Consider the following 25,146-nt stretch of genomic DNA (forward strand, 5'->3'; position numbering starts at 1 on the left):
CCCCCAGGGATGTGTTAACCCCATGACTTATTACTCCTTCTCCTCCACCTTCCCCTCCTCCTCCTGCTCCTTCTCTTTAATATCCCTCACCTTTTACTCTTTCTCCAGTTCATTTTTCTCTTGGTCCTCCTCCATGTTTGTTCCCCTCCTCCTCCTCCTCCTTCTTTCTCCTTTTTCTCCTTCTCCTCGTCTTCCTTCTTGTTCATCTGGTTATTCTTTTGTCTTTGTTCTCCTCCTCCTCCTCCTCCTCCGTCTTTGTTTCCTTCTCCTGATCTTTTTAATCTTGTTCCCTCTTCTGTATGTGCCTCTTCTTGTCTTTTCATGATCTTCTCTTTTTTCTTCTTTCTTCTTTTATATTTATTCTTTTTCTTCTACTTTTCCTATTTGTTGTTTTGCTATTTCGTCGATGCTCTTCTTTTGTTTGTTATTTTCTTCTTCTCCTGCTATTTCTTCTTCTTCTTCTTCTTCTTCATATTCATCTTACTCTTCTTCTTTCTCCTTTTTTCGTCATCATCATCTTTTTACTCTCACTCTTCTTTCTCCTTCTTTTTTCATCATCATCATCATCATCATGATTTTACACTTACTCTTCTTTTTTTTCTTCTTTTTTCATCATCATTTACTCTTCTTTTTTTTCTTCTTTTTTCATCATTATCATCATCATTTTACTCTTACTCTTCTTTCTCCTTTTTTCATCATCATCATCATCATCATCATTTTACTCTTACTCCTCTTTTTTCTTTTTTTTTCGATCGTCATCTTTCTTCTTCGCTTCTTCTTCTTCTTCCTCTTCCTTTTCTTAAGTCTCCTAAACAACAGATAATGAGTCGGAGAAACAATAAGCACGCCATTCGTTATTGCCTCTCTCCTCCTCCTCCTCCTCCTTCCTCCACTCTTCACTTTGTTTTCTTCTTCCTTCACGTTCAAGGCACCGCAAGAAATCGCTAGTGAAAAAAAAAAATAAATAAATAAAAAAAAATAAATAAATAAAAAAATCTCCTCATATACTAACATTATTTTTTCTTTCTCCTCCTCCTCCTCCTTCTCTCGTTTTTTTTTCGTCGTTCTTCTCTTCCTTCTCCTCCTTCATTTTCACTTCTATTCCTTTTATTTGTTTCTTATCTTCCTCCTCCTCTGTCCCTTCTTTTCCTTTCGTTTCTTCCTCTCCTTCTCTTTCTTCTCTTCTATATACTTCTTCGTCTCCTCATAGAAGCCTTTGCATTTATTTCTTCCTCTTCCTCCTCCTCCTTTTCTACTTCTAATCCACCCATTCCTTTTTATTCTTCTGCTCCTTTAATTTTTTTCTCCTCGCTCTCTTCTTCCTCCTCTTTTCCTACTTCCTCGACTCCTATTTCTTTTATCCTTCTATTCCTTTTAACTTTTACTCTTCTTGTCTTCTTCCTCCTTTTCTACTTCTTCTACTCCTATTTCTTTTATCCTTCTCTTCCTTTTAACTTTTACTCTTCTTATCTTCTTCCTCCTTTTCTACTTCTTCTACTCCTATTTCTTTTATCCTTCTATTCCTTTACCTATTCCTATTCTTGTCTTTTTCTTCCTCCTTTTCTACTTCTACTCCCATTTCTCTTTCTCCTTTTATTCCTTTTAACATTTACTCTTCTTGTATTCTTCTTTCTCCTCCTTTTCTTCTTTTACTATTATTTCTTGTTATCTTTTCCTCTTCTTGTTTTCTTCTTCTTCTTCTTCTTTCTCCTTCTCTCCTTCTTCTACTCTTTATTTTTTTGTCCTTCCATTCCTTTAACTTCTCTTCTCGTTGTCTTCTTCCTCCTCCTTCCCCACTTCCTCTACTTCTGTTTCCTTTAATCCTTCTATTCCTTTTAACTTTCCCTCTTCTTATTGTCTTGGGCCTCCTCCTCCTCTTCCTTCTTCTTTTTCTCCTTCTTCTTCCTCACCTCCTTCTCCTCCTCCTTTTTTCTTCTTCTTCTTCTTCTTCGTCTTCTTCTCCACCTCCTCCTCTTTCTTCTTCTTCTTCTTCTTCTTCTTCTTCTTCTTCTTCTTCTACTCCTCCTCCTAATCCTCATCCTCCTCCTCCTCCTCCTCCTTCTCCTTCTTCTTCTTCTTCTTCTTCTTCTTCTTCTCCTCCTCCTCGCCACCAAAAGACACTCGTGCTCCAAATTATGAGTCGCTTCATTAACCTCGCCGCGACAAGGCCACGAAGGGCAAACTAAAGTAATTACCTTCCATTTGCCTCACATTCCGTCTCAGCTCAATCCCCGTCTCTTTCCTCTAATTGTACCTCCCTCAACTCCTCCTTCAACCTCTTACTTTCTGTCTATACCACTGCTACTCTTTCCTCTTAATGTAACTACCTTCACTGTTCATTCTACCTCTCCCTTTCTGTTCCTCTTGCTACTCTTTCCTCTTATTGTAACTCCCTCAACGCTTCCTTCTGCATGTTACTTTCTCTATTTATCCCTGCTAGTCTTTTTATTTTATTTTTTGTCTCTACATTTCAAACGGTCATCTTTTTCTCCTTTGTTTTGGTTAGCTATTCTCACAGTTGAATCTTCGCCTTTTTACTCTCACTGCAACTCCCTCAACTCTTTTTTCAACCTTTTCCTTTCTGTCCATATCCGTATCTTGCTTTAACCTCTTACTTTCTGTCTATAACCGTGGTAGTTCTTTTTTCTGCCTTTGCTTTTTCCAACGGTCTTTTCTTTTTTGTAGTTTTCTCGTAGTTGAATCCCCGCCTCTTTCCTCTTATTGTAACTCTCTCAACTCTTTCTTCAACCTCTTACTTTCTGTCTATATCCGTGGCAGTTCTTTTTTGCCTCTGCTTTCAAAAGGTCTTTTTTTTCTTCTTTGTCTTGGTAGGTATTCTTATGTTCGTTCGAGGTCGCTGTGTCTGTCTCGTCCTCTCCCTCTGTCCCGGCCCTGAACTTCATCTCTAGGCCGTCCCTTCCCTCGTAGGTCTTCCATAATACAATCCTACCCAGTCACCTCAGCTTTGGTCTTCCTTTCTTCCTTCTCCTCTATACTTCGAAGTCCGTTACTCTTCCTCCCTCTCTTTTCTTTGAGTCTCAGTACTATTTAATTCCCTCGTAGGTCTTCCATCATACAATCCTACTCAGTCACCTCAGCTTCCATCATACAATCCTACTCAGTCACCTCAGCTTTGGTCTTCCTCTCTTCCTTCTCCTCTATACTTCGAAGTCCGTTACTCTTCCTCCCATGTACTCTTCTTCATCTCTTTTCTTTGAGTCTGTATTATTTCATTCCCTCGTAGTTCTCTCTTACACAGCTCAATTATCTCAACTCTGGTTTTCCTCGTTTCCTTCTCTCCTATACTTCGATGTCCGTTACTCTTTCTTACACGTACTCTTTTTCATCTCTTTTCATGGAGTCTCTGTGCCATTTCATTCTCCCGTAGGTCTTAAACGCCTTCTCCTCATCGCCATCATTATTTTTAGACATTACTATAGTCGGTTCACCCGAGTCTGAAGTGTGCATTATCGCGCAACGACAACCTGCAGCCACACGGCGTGTCCGATTTCGTGGGTACTGTATGCTGGCCTACGCCTAGTAAACAGTCGTCAGTGTCGATAATATGCAGGCAGCAATAACGAGTACCGTCAATTATAGACGATTATGAGTTAAAAATATTAGTACTGTCACAAATAGATGTTTTGTTAATTTACAAGATCGATGATTATAATTATTAAGCAGCCTTGAAGCTGTCCACCACCGATAGAATTAGCAGAGTTTATATCAATAAGACAGCTATTTGCGACATTACTAATATTTTTTAACTCATAATCGACTATAATTGACGGTATCTGTTATTGCTGCCTGCATATTATTGGCAATGACGACTGTTTACTATGCGTAGGCTAGCATCCACTAAATCGGACACGCCGTGTTGCTGCAGGTTGCCGTTGGGCGATAATACACACTTCAAACTCGGGTGAACCGACTATAGTCCACTGCAGAACAATAGCCTTTTCCCAACGTTCACCTCTGGCTGACGTTGGCGTACTCTATCATGCTCCTGTAAATGTTCTTAAATCTTTCTCTCCGCCTGGTTCTCTGCCTTTCCCGATTTCTAAAACTCTTGGGGTGCCACTCTGATAGCCTACTTTAGTTTATCTGATATCAGTTATGTGCATATGACCAGGCTAATTCAACTTCTTACTCTTAACCATTATATCTGTAACCTTCTCCTCTGCACGTCTCTCCGTTTTTACTCTTCCTCCCACGTATTCTTTGACTCTTCTCTTGTCTGTGCCACTTTATTCTCTCGTAAACCTTCCTTATAACACCATCAACCAGCTCAAATTGGGCATCCTCTCTTGCTCCTCTCGTACTCTTTTCCATCAATTACTCTTCCTCCCACTCTCCTCCCACCTTCTTTGGTACTTCTGCCACTCTCTCTGTACCACGCATCCCATTCTCTCTCATTACGCCTCACATCGAATTTTCAAACAGTAACATATTTTTGGCTGACTTAATTTTCATCCATGCCACTCAGCTCCTCTTTCACTTTTGCCTGCAGTTCTCTCTCTCTCTCTCTCTCTCTCTCTCTCTCTCTCTCTCTCTCTCTCTCTCTCTCTCTCTCTCACACACACACACACACACACACACACACACATACACACACACTCGCATTTGCCTTTTGCACTCCCCCCTCCCCCCTCCCTCCCTCTGGCTTGTGTATTAAGGGAATGATCATAATTCTTCGCCGTGTGTGTGTGTGTGTGTGTGTGTGTGTGTCCCTCTGCTCTTTGACATTACTCCAACCTGCTTGTTCCTTCGACCTTTTCTTGCAGCTAAAGTGCCCGAGGGAGGAGGAGGAGGAGGAGGAGGGATAATATGGGTGGAGTTGGAGGAAGTATAGGGATGGAGGTGGAGAAAAGGCGATGGAGGTGGAGGAAAGATGGGAGTAAAGGTGGAGGAGGTGGAGGAGAAGAGGAGATGGAGGTGCAGGAGTAGAGGTGGAGACGAGGGTGTATGAAAGATGGGAGTAGAGGTGGAGGAGATACAGAGATTGGCATGGAGGTGGAGGGGAGATGGAAAAGGAGGTGGAGGAAGAGGTGGAGGAAATAGAGACACAGGCGGAAGTGGCTACAGAGGAGAGATAACCCTTCCCGCCATCTCTCTTCCACCATACCATTCCTAAAAATCTGTGAAATGGGCGAGACTTCAGAAGCAGGTGATCTTTCAATACGCAAACAGTAATACAAACTCCGACACACGGCCCAAGTTACGCTGATACACACGACTTCTGGTTCACGTTAAATATCTTGCTAAAACATCGTAACCACTGAATTTTCTGAAGCCTCGAGATTGAAAACTAATGCGTGGGGAAAACTGTATCTTATGTCGGTTCAGTTTTTCATTTTGTATATATGTGAAGATTCAACTGTGAGAATAGCTAGCCAAGACAAAGGAGAAAAAGAAGACCGTTTGAAATGTAGAGGGAAAAAAAAAAAACAACCTAGCAGGGATAAATAGAGAAAGTAACATGTTTAAGGAAGCGTTGAGGGAGTTACAATAAGAGGAAAGAGTAGCAAGAGGAACAGAAAGGGAGAGGTAGAATGAACAGTGAAGGTAGTTACATTACGTTTAGTGGTAAATATGAGTGTTTGGTTTTGACTTGTTGACTGATCGTTCACTTTATCTTACTCTTACTGTTGACTTCATTGTTTTCTTCTCTTTAATCTCCTTTCCTTTTTTCTCTCGCCGTTCCTGCTTTTCCTCCTCTTTTTCTTTCTCCTCTTTCTCCTGCTGCCCATTCCAATTTTCCACCTTCGTTCTTTATCGTAAGTCTTCTCATATCCTTCTTCCTCCTTTTCCTACTAATGCAATTCTGTTGTTCCCATCTCTTCTTTCGTTTCTTTTTACTTTTTCTCCTCTTATTCTTCTTTCTTCTCTTCTTCCTACAGCAATTTTGATGTTCCCGTCTTATACTTCATTGTTTTAACTCTATTTTTTCTTATCTTCTTTTTCCTCATCTTCCTACAGTGATTCAAATGTTCCTGCCTTTCTAGTTCTTTTTCTTCACCCTTCTTTACTCTTCTTCTTTTTCTTCTTCTTCCTCTTCCTCCTCCTCCTCCTCTTCCTCCTCCTCCGACTCTAATGTTCCAGCCTTATCCTTATAGTTATTCTCTTCCCTCTCCTCCTATTCTTCATTATCCTCCTTCTCCTACACCGACTCAGACGTTCCTGCCTCATCCTTCATTCTTTTCCTTCCCTCTTCTCTCACTTTTCGTCCTCCTCCTACGGCAACTCCGACGTTCCCGTGTCCCTCCTTTGTTACTGCTCCTTTCCAGTGGAGTTTCGAGAGCAACGGAATAACGTGTTGGTGTTTGAATGCACGTTTGTAACTTCCTCCTCCTCCTTCTCCTTTTGCTACTCTCCTCTTATACTAATTCCTGGCGCGAGGAGGAAAAACTGGCGCGTCGGTTTCAGCTGCTGGGCAAACAGTCGTCATAGCAGAGACTGGTGGGCGGGTAGGTAGGTGTGCTGTGGAGGTGGATGGGGTCCAGTGTTATAAATTATCACTTTCACTCATTTTTTTTTCGTAGCTTCTGATGAATAACGACGAAACAAACAACAAACAAACATCAATAAATACGATAATCTGGCAACGCTGGTGGGTGAGTGGGAAGGTGGGTTAGCAGGTGGATGATCAGGTGGGTGTGTGGGTGGGGCGAGTAGAGGTCAGAAAGCGGGTAGGTGCATAGGTGGAAAGGTGGATGGGTGGGTGGGGAGGTAAGAGGGGTGTGTAAAAAGGTGGGTGGGGAGATGGGTGACGAATTGGGTGTGGGTGAGTGGGTGGGTGGGAGTGTGGGGGTGTAGGTGGAAGGGTGGATGGGTGGGTGGGGAGGTAAGTGGAGTGTGTAAAAAGATGGGTGGGGAGATGGGTGACGAATTGGGTGTGGGTGAGTGGGTGGGTGGGAGTGTGGGGGTGTAGGTGTGCGTGGGTGAATGGGTAGGTGAGGAGGAGTGTGGGTGGGGGAGTCGATGGGTGACGGTGCGTGTAGTTTTGTGGGTGAGGGTGGGCAAGGAGGCGGAAGGTACCTCCCCCGATCCCCACCCCGCCCCGCTGTCCGTGAAGGCTTCCTCGAAATGGTTCCCAGTGCCAAGAATCGCTGAGTTGATTCTCCGCGTCGCTTACGATGAATAAACACTCAGTCGGCTTTTTTTCCACACGGAGTGGCTTAAACGGCGGCGCTGATTTATGCGGAGGCTGCCAAAAACATTATCATGCTTGTGAAAATGTAATGCTCCTAAATTGTCATGCTGGTAAAATTGTCATGATTGTTAAACTGTCGCATTCAATATTCTGTCGATGTTATCCTGGCAACTGCTCTTATGAACTTGCTAACTCCATGACTCACCTCCTGCGGGGACGCTACACACGACTTTCTACGCTGGCTCATCTTTATACTGTCCTAATTCCCAATGAAAGAGTTAGCCAACATCTTAGCTCTTTCCTCCGTTTCACTGTTAAAATCTGATACAGTTTGTATTTACTCCTCCCTACTTCATGAATGCTTTTTGGAAGGGAATATCAAGGCATTTCTCGAACCTAAATTAATTACTATTTCAAAAAATTTTGTTCCACAATATGAGGGAACAGTGTTCGCGGACTTTTCTTATATTTTTTTGATGTCCTCGAGCTATCCTCTTTGATATAAGGAAATAAAATAATGGTCATATATGTTTATGCTAATTAATCATGATTATAAAATGTTATCATGATGGCAAATATGTAGTTATGCTCAAAAACATATTAATGTTCGTAACAATATTATGTTTGAAAGTGTAATTATGCTTCAATCGTTGTTTATATTTGAACACTTGAATGCTTGTACAACTTATACCAAGCTCACAAAAATGTAACGTGACAGTAAAATGTATTTATGATTCAAACAAATTAATTATGCACGTACGAATGATACTGTGCTATTACATTAATGAGCCCCATTAATCCTCATGCTTGTAAAACGTAATGCTTGCCAAAATATTGCCTCTAAAAATGTAATTGCAGCTGTCAACACGTAATGAGTCAGGTACCGCGGGGCTCGAACCTTTGACCCCAGGAATGAAGTGTTTCGTGCCCGCCGCCTGAGCCACCAATGCGCCGACCCCGCCCGCCCCGCGCCTTCAAAGAGAACTCCCGCCAGGCGCCGCGAGGTGTTTGCTCGGCCTCGCGCCCCCGCCGGCAAATACGTCCTTACGCACGACTTGGCGAATTTGTTTAGCGACTAATGAACACTCGCGCCGCATGAAGAATATTATTTTCATTATTATTATTATTATTATTATTATTATTATTATTACTTATTTTTCTCTTCTTAGTTTGTGTATTTTATCATTTTATTGCTGGGTCAATTTCCCGTTTTCTACAGAAGCGAGACGGTCAAATAAATGATGGTCACGCACTCCATAGGTTAAGCACGCACCTTCGTTTTTTGTTCTTTTGTTGTTATTTCTCTTCTACTTCTTCTCTCTCCTCTTGCTTTTTTTTTTTTCTTCTTCTTGTGTGTGCCTTCTCAACAACACCGTCTTTCAGTGTTTCTTTTTGTCGTTTCTTCATTTCTTTCCTCATGTTTCCTTAATTCTTCTCTTCCTTCTTCCTTTAACTATCCTTCGTTCTTACATCAATAAATTCTTCCTATAACATCATCAATTCACGTTTTTGGTACGTTCTTGTTCCTCCTGAAGTCCTCCACCTCCTCCTCCACGGCCTCCACCTTTGTCTGCTCCTCCTTCTGCTCTCCTTAAATTTGTTTCCTCTTCTCTATGTGGTTTTTCCTGTCTACTCATAATCTTCGCTTCTTTTTCTCCTAATTCTCTTTCTTCTTCTATGCTTATTTTTTTATCTTTTTTTCTTCTCGATGTGTTTTTTTCTCTGTCTTCTCATAATCTTCTCTTCTTTTTCTCCTAATTTTCTTTTTTCTTCTATGCTTATTCTTTTTTTTCTTACACGAGGACATGACGAGTATTGCGGAGCCGTGGATATCATAACGAAGTGAGCGTCTGGCGGTCGAGCGAGAGGCCAAGTGGACGTGGAGCCAAGGAGGTGGAAGGCGACACGAGTGGTGGAGGGTAGCACCCGGGATGTCGCGGTGGAGCAGGAACCATATTTTTAAACACTCTGGGGCACACCCACCCACATTTGAGGAGTCCGGAGGAGAAGGGACGTAAGGGACAGAGCATTTTTGTTCTAGTTTACACATCCCAAAGTGAACAAAAACCAAGTTGCAAGGGAGAAGGGCCCCTCGGTACAGTGAACAAGGGGGCTCTTTTCCCTTGCAACTTGTTTCTAGTTCTTCCTGTGATGTGTAGTCTGCCTTCCCAGTGCAAAATAGAAAAAAATGGCTCTGTTCGTTACGCCCCTACTCCTCCGGACGCATCATTTGATAAGACTTTCGTAGAGAATGTGTTAGTATTTCCACAGGTGGCAGCTTTATGATTCTAGTGATAGTTTGACAAGGCTGCTGCACCATGAACGTGAAAAACACAAATGGGAACCAGACTGATCTCCTTTGAGGCCCTTGGAAATGTTTGTTGTGAGGGCCGAAAACGTCTGAGAATACGGGCCCTGGGTCGAGTCACTCACTGCTGCGTCCGACGAGCGACAGCAGACTATTTGATGGCCCGCAGGAAAAGAGGCTGGCGTCGGCGGGGTCAGTGGGTCCGAACGTGGGGTCCAAGAGTGGGTCCAAACGTGGGTACAAGCGCCAATAAATATAGTCGCCGGTAACCAACCAGGGCTCAAAACACTTTACACTCTCGATAAGACCATTTTTCCAAGACCACAGACAAGACCAGTCGGGTTATTTTGAGTGCTTTCCCGAGCACAAAGCCTTGCCAAACTACCACTAGAATCTTGAAAACCACCCATGGAAATCCTTATAGGTACTACGAGAGCCTTTTATAAATGATGTACTGCATATGCTTCCATAAAAATATAATATTTTTCTTGTACTTCACTTGTTTCCATTAACTCATCCCAGTCCAGCTCTCCGTAATATTTCCTAAGATTTTCCACGTCTGCCTTCCTGTGTGTGTGTGTGTGTGTGTGTGTGTGTGCGTTGGATGTTGGAGAATCTGCGTCCAGGGACGGTATTCTCAGACGCTTCCGCCTCTCACGTCAACTATATATATAATAAATTATAGTTCTAAGGCCCGAAAAGGAGATTAATTGGGTTCTAATGAGTATTTTTTCCCAACTATAGTACATAAATTGTCAAACTACCACTAGGGTCTTAAAACTACCCCTGAAATTGGCCCAAACCCCAACGAAAGCCTTGTCAAATGGCTTGGCTTGTACGCCGAAATGTGTAAGAATATGACGCCAATGCCCTCAGCCCCGCCCTCTCCCTTTCTAATGAGTGTTTCTTTCACAGTCGTGGTACAGGAGAAGGGTCAAACTACTACCAGGGTCATAAAACTACCCATGGAAATGCCCTAAACCCCTACGAAAGCCTTGTCGATTGTGTGTGTGCTTGGCAATGTTTAAGAATACAACCCTAGCCCTCCCCTCAGCCTCGCCCTCTACTTCCCCTCCAGCGAGAGCAAGGATACGGCCACTCTACTAAGCCTGCCGCCCACTTCCTTCCTTCACTAACACCATTATTTTGAGATTCTTTCGCGGTTCAGGTATTTTTCTACTAAGGAGGGCACAAAAAAGCTCAGCCAATCAGCCAAGACTCCAGGAAGGAGACGGAGATGTTTTCGTGGTTTGGGATTTTTTCTACGAAGGACGACAGGAAAAAAAAACTCAGCCAATCAGCGACGACTCCGAGACGGGGATGGACTTAGGACTACAGTGGGAGATCCGAAGCTAATATAGGGGGGTGGGGGGTGAGGTTGGGGGGTTGGGGTGGGGTGGGTGGGGGGGAGCGCCATTAATATCCCCTTCTTCTTTTATCAATCGTGTCCATTTTTTTTTTTTATGCCTTCCTCTCTTTTTCGTGTCTTGAAGTTCTATGCACACTCTTTCACCGCCCCTTTCCTTTATTTCCCTCATTCAGAATTTCCTCCTTTTATCTCTTTCACCTTCCCTTCCTTTATTTTTTCATTCATCATTTCGCTTTCTCTTTATATACATCATTTTTTTTTTATTCATTCCTCTTTATTTCGTATCCTTAAGTTTCAACCCACACTTTCACCCTCCATTAACCTCTCCTTCCTTCATTCATCATTTCCCTTCCTTTTTTTATCCATCATTTCCTTTTTTTATCTCTTTCTCTCTTTTTCGTATCCTTAAGTTTCAACCCACACTTTCACCCTCCATTAATCTCTCCTTCCTTCCTTCTTTTATCCATTTTTCTTTCTCGTATTCTAGTTCCTACCAACATTCTTTCACCCTTCCTTTTCTTTTACTTCCTTCCTTCATCGTTTTCTTCTTTCATCACTTCCTCTCTTCTACTCACACTCTTCCACCCTCCATTTCCTTCTACTTCCACCATTTATCCTCTCCTCCTTTTATCACTTTCTCTCTTCTACCCACTCTTTCATCCTCCCCTCCCTTAATTTCCTCCCCTTCCTTCTACTTCCACCATTTATTCTTTCCTCCTTTTATCATTTCCTCTCTTCTACCCACTCTTTCATCCTCCCCTCCCTCAATTTCCTCCCCTCATCATCTCCCCCTTTTATCCCTCTCTCTTTTTCGTATCTTAAAGTTTCTACCCACACTCGTTCACCTTCCTTTCCCTTTACTTTCCTCATTCATAATCTCCCCAGTTTATCCCTACCTCTCTTTTTATTGTATTTTGAACCGGTTGTTGCTTCGTATCTGAAAGTTTCTACCCATACTAGTTCACCTTCCTTTCCCTTTACTTTCCTCATTCATCATCTCCCCATGTTATCCCTACCTCTCTTTTTATCGTAGTCTGAACAGGTTGCTGCCACATACCGAGCTTGGGCCAACCACTTGTATGACCTTCAAAATAATAATACGAGGCGGACGATACTGGTCTGCACACACAACGTACACGGATTGAAGTAAAGAAAAATGAATAAATAAATAAATAGATAGAAGAAAGGAAGCCATATGTTCACGGGGTTAATCAAATATTTTTTTTTTTTTAACTGACGTGACACAGGATATAGATGGATAGATAAATAGAGAGAAAATAAATAAAAGAAGGAAGCCATACATGCACACGCGGGTTTTTAAAATGAGTTATGCATTTTTTCTGACTTTAACTTCCAGTGATTAAAAAAGTTGACATACGCAGATAACACAGATAGATAAATAAACAAATAGAGAAAAATAACATACATACACGCACGAGGTTAATCAATTAGTTATGATTTTTTTTATATTACCGCCCGGTAAGAAATAAAAAGTTGGCATACACAGATAATATAGATAGATAAAGAAAGAAAAAAAACATACAACCAAACACGAGCTTTATCAATTAGTTATGATTTTTTTTTATATTAACGCCCGGTAAGAAATAAAAAGTTGGCATACACAGATAATATAGATAGATAAAGAAAGAAAAAAGAAAAAAAACATCCATCCAAACACGAGCTTTATCAATTAGTTATGATTTTTCTCACTTGACTCCCGATAATAAAAAAGAAAACTGATATCAGGGACAGAAAATATTGCAACACGCACCGCCCCCGCTTTAACCCCCCCCCCCCCCCCCCGAACATATGCCCTCCCCCTCACCCCCTCATCCCCTCGTCCCTCCTCACATTTCACGCGTCATCGAACCAGAAATGAACGCGCATATATTTTACAGAAAACAACGGTGCAAAAATACATATAAACACGACCAGGAGGCACAAAAAAAGGATAAAAATGAGGGGAAAATATGTGACCCTAATGATTTTGTTGTCAGGAGAGAGAGAGAGAGAGAGAGAGAGAGAGATTTACATAGATTTACATAGAAAATCAGACCACACAGACCCCATGGTCCAGACTTGGTGGTCTGTCCTTAAACCTAAGTGATTTTACATTAATCAGAAGACTCCAAAACGTTGCATTTCTACTCTAGTTGATATTAAGTTGAAGGAAGTGACGGTCGAGCTTATTTTTGAAGGAGTCAATCGTGTTACACTGGACCACTGATGGTGGAAGCTTATTCCATTCTCGCACTATAACGTTGGTGAAGAAAAATTTGGTGCAGTCTGAGTTTACTTGTCTACATCTGAGTTTTACGCCATTGTTCCTCGTGCGCAAAGTGTCATCGATCATAAACAATGTTGATCTGTCTACATTCGTGAAACCATTAAGTATTTTAAAACATTCGATCAGTTTTCCTCGGAGGCGACGTTTCTCAAGAGAGAACATGTTAAGGGTAGAAAGCCTTTCTTCGTAGGATTTGTTGCGCAAGGAAGGGATCATTTTCGTTGCCCGACGCTGAACACCTTCTAATTTAGCAATATCCTTTGCATGGTGGGGAGACCAAAACTGTACCGCATATTCCAAGTGGGGTCTGACTAAACTGTTGTAGAGCGGGAGTATTACATCTTTATTCTTGAATACAAAGTTTCTTTTAATGAAGCCCAACATTCTGTTCGCTTTATTTGCTGCATCGATGCATTGCTGTGAGAATTTGAGCTATGACGCGATTTTGACCCCAAGTCCTTGACGCATTGAACGCTTTTGAGTTTAACGCCGCGCATTTCGTATTCGAACTTCTTATTCCTCGTTCCAATTTGAAGGACCTGGCACTTGTCTACGTTAAAGGGCATCTCCCATCTCTCCGACCAAGCTGAAATTTTGTGCAAATCCTCTTGGAGGCTTTGCCTGTCTTCGTCAGTCAGAACCGAGTTACCAATCTTTGTGTCGTCTGCAAATTTACTAATGCGGTTATTGAGTCCAACATCCACGTCGTTGATGTATATAATGAAGAGCACTGGGCCAAGGACCGAGCCCTGAAGGACGCCACTAGTGACAGGCGCCCACTCTGAGTTAAATCCGTCAATCACTACTCTTTGTTGTCTGTTGCTCAACCAATTCGCGATCCATTGGTTTACTTGACCGTCAATACCTATTTGCTTTAATTTGTAAAGTAATTTATGATGCGGGACTTTATCAAACGCTTTCTGGAAATCAAGATAGACTACGTCCAGTGATTTGGTTACGTCATAAACAGTGAAGAGGTCGTTATAAAAGGTTAATAGGTTTGATAGGCAGGATCTTTTGTTTCGGAAGCCATGTTGTGAGTCCCCAATCAATGAGTGGCTTTCAAGGTAACTCACAATTTTGTCTCTAATTATGCCCTCAAGTAGCTTACCTACAACCGAAGTTAGACTAATGGGCCTGTAATTACCTGGTACTTTTTTGTCTCCTTTCTTAAAAATCGGTGTCACGTTAGCCTTCTTCCAATCTGAAGGGACGATGCCTTGTCGCAAGGACATATTGAATACGGTTGTGAGGGAGGAGAGTATTTCACTCTTTGTTTCTTTCAGCAGAGTTGGATATACTTTGTCAGGTCCAGGACTTTTATTTGTTTTAAGTGATTTGAGGGCTTTAAGGACTTCATCGGGTTTTATTTCAAAGTTAGACAATGCATGCTCGGGATTTACATTAGTACTGGTGCTGTTGGTGGCGGGATGACTGTTATTATTAAACACCGAGGAAAAGTAATTGTTTAATAGGTTTGCAACGTGTTGGCTGTCAGTCACTAGTGCACCGTCGCTGTTTGTTAAAGGTCCAATTCCACTTCTGATCGCCTTTCTGTTGTTTATGTAACTGAAGAAGGATTTCGGATTATTTTTACAGTTGGCTGCAATATTTTCTTCATATCTACGCTTTGCCTGAAGCACTAATCTGTTAACTCGTCGCCTGGCATCATTGTAAAGTCTAATGTTTTCGGGCGTGCTTTGCTCTTTCTTTAACCTGTAAGACAATTTTCTCTCCTTGACTGAGTGTTTAATTTCGCTATTAAACCAAGGTGGACTTTTATTAGTGTTAATTCGCTTCTCGCACAAGGGGACAAATGTGTCCTGCTGAGTGAGTAAGTGATTTTTAAAGCTTAGCCAGGCGTCCTCTATATTGCCGTCATCTGATAGTTGCATATCTATTAGTTTTCGTCGGATTTCTACGAAGTTGGCTCTTTTGAAATTGGGCACCTTTACTTTATTTTCAGTCACCGATGTTTGAGCTCTAATGTCAACGCGCACTAGTTTATGATCGCAGGAACCGAGGTGTTCTCCTACCGTGACATTACTGACTAGGTTATCTTGGGAGAGAGAGAGAGAGAGAGCGCACAGCACAAAGGGAGTTCGATAACTTACTAGCAGTGTACGACTTGGACAACTATGTTAACTTCCCCACACACAGCTCCGGATTCTCGCTTGATACTGCCGTCGCTGACCTTCCCCTAAACACTGTGCAATGCCACCCGCTGGGCTACGTGGGTACCTCAGACCATGTAGCCGTTCTCGCCAAGGTGGCATTCAAGAGTCACCGGGAGGAGAGCACCACAAGGACTCTGTGGTGCTGGGGGGCAGCTGACTGGGGGAGGCTGTGCACAGCCCAGCAACAGCTGGACTGGGACGCGGTTCTGAGTGCCAGCGTGGAGCAGCAGGTGCACCAGTTCACTGAAGCAGTCCTCAAGGAGCAACACCGGTGGGTGCCACACCGCGAGCAAAGATCCAAGCCGTCCGACCAGCCGTGGTTCGGGCCGAGGTGTTGTGCAGCATCAGACGCCCTAAGTCTACATATAACCAAGTCGGGCCGTGCCGAAAATGAAATATTTCTGCGCAGCCGGCAAACGGCGGCAACTCAACACACGCCGTGACGTCAGTGGTTCAGTTGTCCTTCCGCTGTTGGGTGGGTGCGTGTGGTGAACATTTGCATCCTTGGCTTTCATGTCTCAAAAATGTGTAGTTCTGGGGTGCGCAAATCGCTACACACACCACCAAGTAAATGTAACGTTTCATCGCCTCCCGAAAGACCCAGCATTACGCTGAGTCTTGGTTGTGGTGGGCAGTTGTTATACATGTACTTATGTCGTCGGGGTGATAAATGTTTGTTGGTGGTTGTGGTGTGGGGATGTCATGCTTAAATAGGTAGTATATAATGTTAATGGTATATATATTTTATAAGTATAATTGATTTACATATCCCTGTCCGTATTTTCTGTCCCCATCTGTCAATCTGGAGAAAAGGAAAAGTGATGAACAAGTGGTAAAAATACCTAGTCAATGTAGCTTTTTTTTTTTGTGTGTGTGTGGGGGGGGGGGGTCCATGCTGTGTTGTGGTGTGTCAGTGTGCGTGTGTGTGTGGTCTACGCTGTTCTATGCTGTATCTGTGTTTGTGTGTGTGTGTGTGTGTGTGTGTGTGTGTGTGGACTATGCTGTGTCCGTGTTTGTGTGTGTGTGCGTCCTGTCTATGCTGTGGTGTGCTGTGCTTCTATGTCTGTGTGTTGTGCTGTGTCTGTGCTTGTGAGTGTGTGCGTGTGCGCGTGCGCTGTGGCTGCATATATGTGTGTGTGTGTGTGTGTGTGTGTGTGTGTGAACGTTCTATAAACACGATAATATTTTAGTCTGCCATTTCTCAATCCGTTTTCTTCATTAGAAAACCATTTTCTCCTACTCAGCAACCAGTGACGTCATCCATAGCCCCGCCTTCCTGCGCGGTGGTCCGACTTGGTATATATGTAGACTTAGCTGACGCCAAACACCGCGCTTGGCTAACGCATAAGCGTAACCCCACTGCCTTCAACAAGAGGAGGCACAGGGAGGCAGCAGCCCGAATGCAAGACGCCCAGGCCTGGGCTAAGGACTAATGGGTGACTGCCACAAAAAAACAAACTAAAAGGAGGCCAGATAGGGAGCAAGCAGTGATGGCACCTGGTTAAGGAACATCAAGGTGAGGTGCAAGAAGGCACGGTTCCGACCTTGAGAAGAGAGGATGGCACCATGGCACTGGACAATAAAGAAAAAGTAGAGTTGTTTGCCAAGACTTTTGCTGCCAAAATGACCGTCCCTCACCCAGAAAAGAGTCACCGTCTCTCCCTCCAATTACTAAAGAAAAGCTGACAAGCCTCTCAATAGCATAGGAAGAGGTGTATCTGGCATTGAAGGCCTTAGACGCAGATAAGGCTGTTGGCCCGGACAATGTCAGCCCCCGCCACATGCGTCAGTGTGCCAAGGAACTCGCTTTTCCCCTCTCCAAGACGTACAACCACTGCCTACATACCTCCACCTGGCCGCAGACTTGGAAGACTAGCCATGTTGTTCCTATGCACAAGAAGAACGACCGAACGGACGTGAGGAACTACAGGCCGGTGTCCCTCCTATCAGCAGTGGCAAAAGTGTTGGAGGGAATAATGGCTGAGCGGATCACCAGACACCTGGATAGGCACTATCTGTTGAGTGCCGGGCAGTTCAGCTTCAGAAAAACCGGTCAGCAGCCGATCTACACCTACTACTATCCAACGAATGGAGTTCAGAGCTGGACCAAGGAAGAGCCACTGCTGCTCTGGCACTTGACATTGAGGGCGCATTTGACCGAGTGTGGCACACCGCCCTATTAGAAAAAATGAGAGCAGCCGGACTGGAGGGAAAGCTTCTGTGCCTGATGGAAAATTACTTAGAGGAACGCCACCTTCAAGTGGTCCTGAATGGGCACAAGTCCTCCCCACAACGTATCCACGCCGGCGTGCCACAAGGCAGTGTCATCGGGTCACTACTGTGGAACTTGTACATAAATGACCTCTTCCATCTTGTTCCTTGTGCCAAAGCGTTCGCCGATGACATCACTGTGACTCACAAAATAGAGCCAGGAGGAGAGGACCAGGCATCACGACAACTAAGGGCCACACTCCGGTGAATTGCAGATTGGGGGAGTAAGTGGCAAGTGAAGTTTGCCCCAGCAAAAACTCAGCTGCTGGTAGTGGCCAGGACACCTGTGGATCTCCAGCTTGAATTCGAGGGACTCAAGCTGGCGCCACGTGAGGAAGTAGAGTTGCTGGGCCTCACATATGACTCCAGGCTGACCTTCCGCACGCACATCCAGCACCTGGCAAGGGCAGCCTCACGGAAGCTGACGTCCCTACGCAAAATCTCCTGGCTGATGGACAGTCGAGGGCGCGAAGTCTTATACAAGGCACAAATCCGATCCTCCCTTGAGTATTAGTGCCTTGCGTGGTGGGGAGCTGCCAGTACCCATCTCGCGCTCCTCGACAAGGTCCATGAGAGGGCGTGGAAGATCATCACGGATGGACAACCGGAGCACCTACCGAGTCTGCAGACCCTCCAACACCGGCGAGACGTGGCCGGCCTCACCACTCTGTAGAAAATACAGCAGGAGGGAGTGGAGCACCTGAGGACGCTGCACCAGCCGGAGCGGAAAGTGACAGCCAACACCCGGTCAGCGGAGGCGGCTCCCACGGCTCTGGTAGTACAGCGATGCCGGACGACTCACTACCAGAGGCAGTTTATAAACACTTACGTGCAGTTACGAAACCGTCTCCTTGCGTCCGGTCAGCTGCCTCAGCAGTTCACACACCGGCAACAATATAAACTGTTTGTGAACCAGTGGCTAAAATATTTGTGAACAGGTTAGACTTTCAGATAGGGGATATCAACCATGTTCCCTTTAGCCTAGAAACTAGTGCCGCAGTGTAATGTAATGTTATGGGTACTAGGCCCTGATGTAACAAGTGTCTGTGTAAATATAAGAGAGAGAGAGAGAAGAAAAAGAAACACACAAGAACATAAATATATCAATGAAATGTATATACCGTAAAGAAAAAAATACACGAAGAAAGGAACTATTCAGAGTTTGATACACTAATTAGCTTGCAACGAATGGCTGAATGGAACGCAAAGGAGAGAGGAAATAGACGCAGAAACGAACTACACACACTCCTTCTCTCTTCAGTAACTAACCCTTCTACCTCACCCTTATTTTTTTCACTTTCCGCTCATTACCAACAGCACGCTTCGATACTTTCTTTCTTTCTTTCCCCATTTACATTCATGCATTTCCACCACACCTCACCCACGCCAGTTCAGTAATATCTCTACCTTTTTCCTTCCCCCATCCCCTCTGATTTTTCCTTTCCCTTCCTTGTCCCCTCCTCTGACATTCCTTCCCCCACTTTTCCTTTCCTTCTCCCACCCATTCTCTCTCACTATTCGCTTTCCCTTCCCTTTCCTCTCACTTTTCTCTTTCCCCTCCCCCATGCTCTCAAACTTTTCCTTTTCCTTTCCTCTACCTCCTCTTTGACTTCTTCCTTCCTCTTCCATCCCACCATCCACTCTGACTTCTTCCTAACCTTTCCTCGCCTCTTCTTTAACTTTTTCCCTCCCACCCTTCCCCCCTCCTTTCTGCCTTTCCCCTTCCCCTCCTTCTCCCTCCTATCTGCCTTTTCCTTCCCCTTCCTCCAATCTTCTTTACCTTTTTTCATTCCCACCCATTCCCCACATTTCCGCCATTTCCTTTCCCTTCCTTCTCCCTCCTTTCTGATTTTTCCTTCCCCTTACTCATCCCCGCTCCTCTCTGACTTTCCTTCAACACTCTCAATATTTCAGACCCTCCCAATACGTCTGTCAGCCTTTTCGGTAACATTTCTGTCAACTGCTTCAAACGATAGGAAATGAGATACATAATTACTGCGAACAGGAAAATCTACTAGTTTGTTAGATAAGAGAGAGAGAGAGAGAGAGAGAGAGAGAGAGAGAGAGAGAGAGAGAGAGAGAGATATTGGACCATCATTCATTTCCCTTTCTTTTGATGACATTGATCGGTTGTAAACATTTGAGTCATATCTGAGAGAGGCAGAATTACTATTAACGAAGACGCTGGAGAGAGAGAGAGAGAGAGAGAGATGGAGAGAAAATTCACGTTTTTTGTGTGTTTTATCCCAGCGTAAAATTCTCATCCAATCACTGATGCCGTAGTTTATGCTAAAAATGGGCATTCGTGTTTCTCTCTCTCTCTCTCTCCAAATCATTAATGCCGTAGACAATGCCAAAATCGTGCTCGCGTACGCGTTAATAATCTCTCTTCTTTCCTCTAATTAATGAGTTTCTGTACTATATATAACCGCCACAGTCTCTCTCTCTCTCTCTCTCTCTCTCTCTCTCTCTCTCTCTCTCTCTCTCTCTCTCTCTCTCTGCCGCTAATGAATCCCTCACTGTGCGTCAGACAGGTGATGGGGGGGGGGGGACCACGAGAGGAGGAGGGAGACTAAAGAGGCAGGAACTGATATTAAGGTAGGCCTCACACCTTACCTGTACCCCTTAACCTTACCTCTGTGTGTGTGTGTGTGTGTGTGTGTGTGTGTGTGTGTGTGTGTGTGTGTGTGTGTGTGTGTGTGTGTGTGTGTGTTTTGGTCTTGTATACTTAGGGTCACTCAGTGTCTTTTTTATACCATCGTTCCTATTTAGCAAAACTTCAACTTGCATACTTCTTAATATTACGTAGGTCAAAGGTCAATTATTATGTATTTACCGTTTATTTTCCTTGTTATGTACGGTATAATCATTACCATCATCATCATCATCATCATCATCATCATCATAATCTTTAGCCATTATTAGTCCGCTACAAAATGAAGGCCTTTCCCAGGATCCTCTCTCTCTCTCTCTTCTTTACTCTAATTAATTAGTTTCTGTACTATACTTAAACGCCACAGTCTCTCTCTCTCTCTCTCTCTCTCTCTCTCTCTCTCTCTCTCTCTCAATATGTTTTAAATCGCCGCGTTTTGAGTTTGATCCCCCTCGTGGCTTCCCCGCCGTGTGTGTTTCATTTCCGCGTCCTTACCTGGCTTCATCATCAGGTTTTTACATCAATACTTCCTCTCATGCTTTTAGCCGCGCGTATTAACGGGATTACACTCCATGCTTCCACACCCTGTCCTTGTTGGCCCTTGTTGACTTGCTTTTGTTTCCTCTCTTGGATTTTTACGACGCGCCTTCCATAACGATGCTTCTGATGCCTAACGTTGCCAAACTGTCGTACTCAGCCTCTAATATTTACCGATTTCCTACCCCAAAACTGTCTCCTGGGCCCCAATAACGAGATTAATTTGTAGTTATCGTTAAAATAGTTAAATTATGATGTTTTTTTGCAAAAGTTATGCGTTAGAAACCGGTCAACACTATGCTCTGAGTACGATAATCTGGCAACGGTGCTGATGCTTAACAGGATATGCATTACGCGATATTAGTCGACGCTCAGGTATTCTATATCGCGTTTCTTTATAATGCTTCCGTTTGGGGCTTCTGTACCGTGTAATTTTCCTTTCATGTTTTGTACCGTATGATTTTCTCTTCGTGTGTGTGTCTTCATGTATCTTCTGTACCATATAGATTTCCCTTCATGTCTTTTATATCGTTTTTCATCATACTGTTTCCTTATAGAGCTTCTGTACCGTATAAATTTCCCTTTCAAGTCTGTACCGTATAAATTTCCCTTTCAAGTCTGTACCGTATAAATTTCCCTTTCAAGTCTGTACCGTATAAATTTCCCTTTCAAGTCTGTACCGTATAAATTTCCCTTTCAAGTCTGTACCGTATAAATTTCCCTTTCAAGTCTGTACCGTATAAATTTCCCTTTGTGTGTATCTTCATGTTCTGTGCCATAAAGATTTCCCTTCGTGTCTTTCAAAAATCATTTCATTATAGTGTTTCCTTTTAGGGCTTCTGTACCGTATAATTTCCCCTTCATATCTGTACCGTATAATTTTCCTCTCGTGTCTGTGCCGTATAATTTCCCTTTTTGTCTGTAGCTTCACGTTCTGCACCATATAGATTTCCCCTTCACATCATTTATAGCGCATTTCACTATACTACTTCCCTTTAAGGCCCCGCTAAAACTTTTTCTGTTAACTTCACTGCCATTACATTTCTACAGCGTTTAATTTCACCCACCTTCTGTACCACAAAATTTTCCCAGCATATGTGTGCCGTATTCTTTCCCCTTCATGCCTTTCATAACACATTTCATTAATTACTTCCGTTCAGGGCTTCTCTACAACTATTATACTAACTGCGCTTCCATTATATCTCTACAGCGTTTAATCCCACTAATAGCTATCATCATTCCTCTAAACGACGACCACTTTCTTTTAAAGCCTCTAAACGTTTGCAATGACATTTTACTCGCTGATAACCTCTTTGTTTTTGATTTCTGAGTTTATTCTTTTGATTTCATAGTTCTTGTCATATCGCGGTGGCTGAGTGGATAGCCTGACGGCGCCGCGTTCAGGACGACGCGAGTTCGATCCCCGCCCGGTGCCACAAGCTGGGATTTTTCAGCCGCCGCCGAGTGGCCTAAGACTACCCACATGCTGTCCAGCAGAAGACCACCCATCAACCCGGACTCTAGATTCTAGGACTAATGATGAGCTCCGGGGGGCAGCATGAGCCAATGCAAGATGGCGCCACTATAAACACTTGTATACGACACAACGGGCTGGGGCTGACAATCAGGCCCTGATACGAAGGAAAGCCTACCGGCGCAACAGGCGAAGACGTAAAAAAAAAAAAAATTAAATAAATAAATAAATAAAAAAAAAACGTACTCTACATACATCTTTTGCCCCTTACCTGTGTCATTCTCTTACCTGGCCTCTGATTCATGACTTGTTATCATCACACTTTTCATTCAAAGATTTCCTTTCACTTATCTCATTTTTACCAATAACAGCAACTATTTCCTCTATACCAGCCTTGTTCCACTTCCCCCCTTATAAATACCTTTTGAAGCATTCTTACCTGCCTTTTGATTCACGACTCATTAACATAACACTTTTCATTCACAGATTTCATTTCATTGATCTCATTTATACGCAAGCCACTATTCTTTCCACAACCTCCTAGCTCGACCCTTCACCTCATTACTTCCCTTTTAAATCATTACCTTACCTGGGCTATGATCGACGCCTTATTAACAACAAACTGTACAACCTAGATTCCCTTTTGCTGCTCTCGCTTGACCCATATCTGCCACTATTTTCATATCAACCTTGTTTAGCCTTTCCATCTTTTGAGCACTGCCTTACAATAACATGACTCTGCCTGACCTCTGCTCTAAGGCTTTCATTAATAGCACAGCATATATAAAGCAGATTTTTTCCTCTAGCAACCCCTTTCCTCCATAGCCTTTATCCTTCACCTTTCCACCTTTTACAGTATACCGCACACTACATCTCACCTCACCTATGCGCATTGACTCATTAGAATTACACAACAGTATTATTCACCCCTGGTCATATATTACCTTTACCATTTTCTTTTATCGCCTCCTCCTCCCACGCTTCACAGAATATCAACATTACCTTAACTCACCTCTGCTCCACGCCTCTCATTATCTCTTAAAGCATATACATTCCTCGTCTTATATTACCGCAAACATCAACCTTTTCACTTTATTGCCTCTCAGCTTCACCTTTCCAGACCTCGCAACAAATTAGACAAAACCTTGCCTCACCTCTGCTCCACGCATCTCATTAACACTACACTTTTACTGCATTATTCACTCGTTCTCGTATCTAACCTTCAACAAAAACTATATATTTTTTTACAGCTTCCATAATTCACCTTTCCAGCTTTCCACAACACATCAAACATGACCATGCCTCGCCTACGCTCCACGCCTCTTAGTACCATCACTTTGTTACTGAATTATTTATTGGTCCTCTTTTTTAACTTTCAACAACAACTATATAATTTAACAGCCTCTACAGTTCACCTTTCCACTTTTCCACACCATACCAAACATTACCTTGCCTCATATCACCTCAGCTTCACGTCTCATTAATATTACATTTTTGCTGCATTATTCATTCGTCTTATTCAACCTTCAACAATAACTATATCTAATTACAGACTGTACTGTTCACCTTTCCACCTTTCCACAACGCAGCAGACAGTGACTACCTCACTTATGCTCCACGCCTCACATTAATATTACTTTCTTACTGCATTATGCATTCGTTCTCTTATTACCCTTCAACAACAAGTACAGTTTACCTTTTCACCTTTCCACAACACAACAAACAGCAACTCACTTACCTCTCCTCGGCTCCACGTCTCCCATTCACCAGGTTCGTGTCCCGGCCGTAGCAGACAACACGCTAGCCACAACCACCTACACGCCAGCTTGTCCATCCTTTCAGAGGCTTTATGGTTGATAAAAGGTGCACGAGGGACAGCGCCTGAGGGAGGAAGGTGGGAGAGGTTAGTTGGTGTTGTGTGTGACCTCAGGGACGGCTGGTCAGATGAGGCAGAGGTAAATACTGGGCCGTGACGCCATCTAGGGTGAGTTTATTGTACTATTCTTGAGTGTGTGTGGGTGCGATGGAGAAGGAGTAATGTAAACGAGTATGAAAGTAAATATAGGAGAAGAAATGAATGTCAATAAAGCAGGGTTGTTGTGATTTAAATAAAATGATTTAAATCGATTTAACTCAGAGTAAACAAAATCGTGATTTAGATAAAAATTAAATATACTGCATCAATATATATATAGATATATATATATATATATAAATATATATATATATATATATATATATATATAAATATATATATATATATATATATATATATATATATATATATATATATATATATATATATATATATATATATATATATATATATATATATATATATATATATATATATATATATATAAAGGTAAAAGGAAAAAAAATGTGATCCACTTGTACAGGACAAGCATCAAGCTGCTTATCCTGTACTGATCCTGTACCTGTCCGGTAGCAAGTCAGACACCAGTGACTGATTGCCTTCTCTTTTAACTTGTCAAATCTTATCAGTGATTTCCCACTTATGATTTTCGAGTGAAAACTCATTTGGGTAATGTAACAACACTAAGCTATGGTTTCATTTGACATTGGCATCATCTGTGGCAGTCGGAGTCGGAGTCGGTAGAGTCGGCTACTTTTGGCCGGAGTCGGAGTCGGTAAAAATATCACCGACTCAGACTCCTTTACGTGATCGATTCTCATATAAAGTACTTGCCTGCACTGCGAGAACAGTGTTGTCACATATGAGAAATTTCCACAAATTTGTCGGAGACGCAAGTTTTGGTATGAGCTCTTGTGGGAAGACGCTTTCAGGAAATTCATTTGATGTGGATTTTTTTGTGGAAATGTGGATTATTAATCTGTAAATTAATTACGGAGTGTCTGGGGTGTGGTGTGGCTTGGTGTGATGCATCACGTAGCG

General features: G+C 43.0%; 1 protein-coding gene across 2 annotated transcripts in view; it reads right to left on the minus strand.

Moving 5' to 3' along the window:
* Nucleotides 1-24,104, minus strand: part of LOC127003233 (zinc finger protein 501-like) — a 99,148-nt gene extending 75,044 nt beyond the window's left edge. Inside the window, exon 1 of one of the 2 annotated variants that reach the window (XM_050869626.1) lies at nucleotides 23,968-24,104. The gene's annotated coding sequence lies outside the window, so the exon portion shown is untranslated. The remainder of the gene's footprint in view (nucleotides 1-23,967) is intronic. The other variant, XM_050869625.1, reaches the window with a different exon arrangement.
* Nucleotides 24,105-25,146: the final 1,042 nt, after the last annotated feature.

The sequence above is a fragment of the Eriocheir sinensis genome, chromosome 25 (assembly GCF_024679095.1).
Source record: "Eriocheir sinensis breed Jianghai 21 chromosome 25, ASM2467909v1, whole genome shotgun sequence".
Lineage (NCBI taxonomy): Eukaryota > Metazoa > Arthropoda > Malacostraca > Decapoda > Varunidae > Eriocheir > Eriocheir sinensis.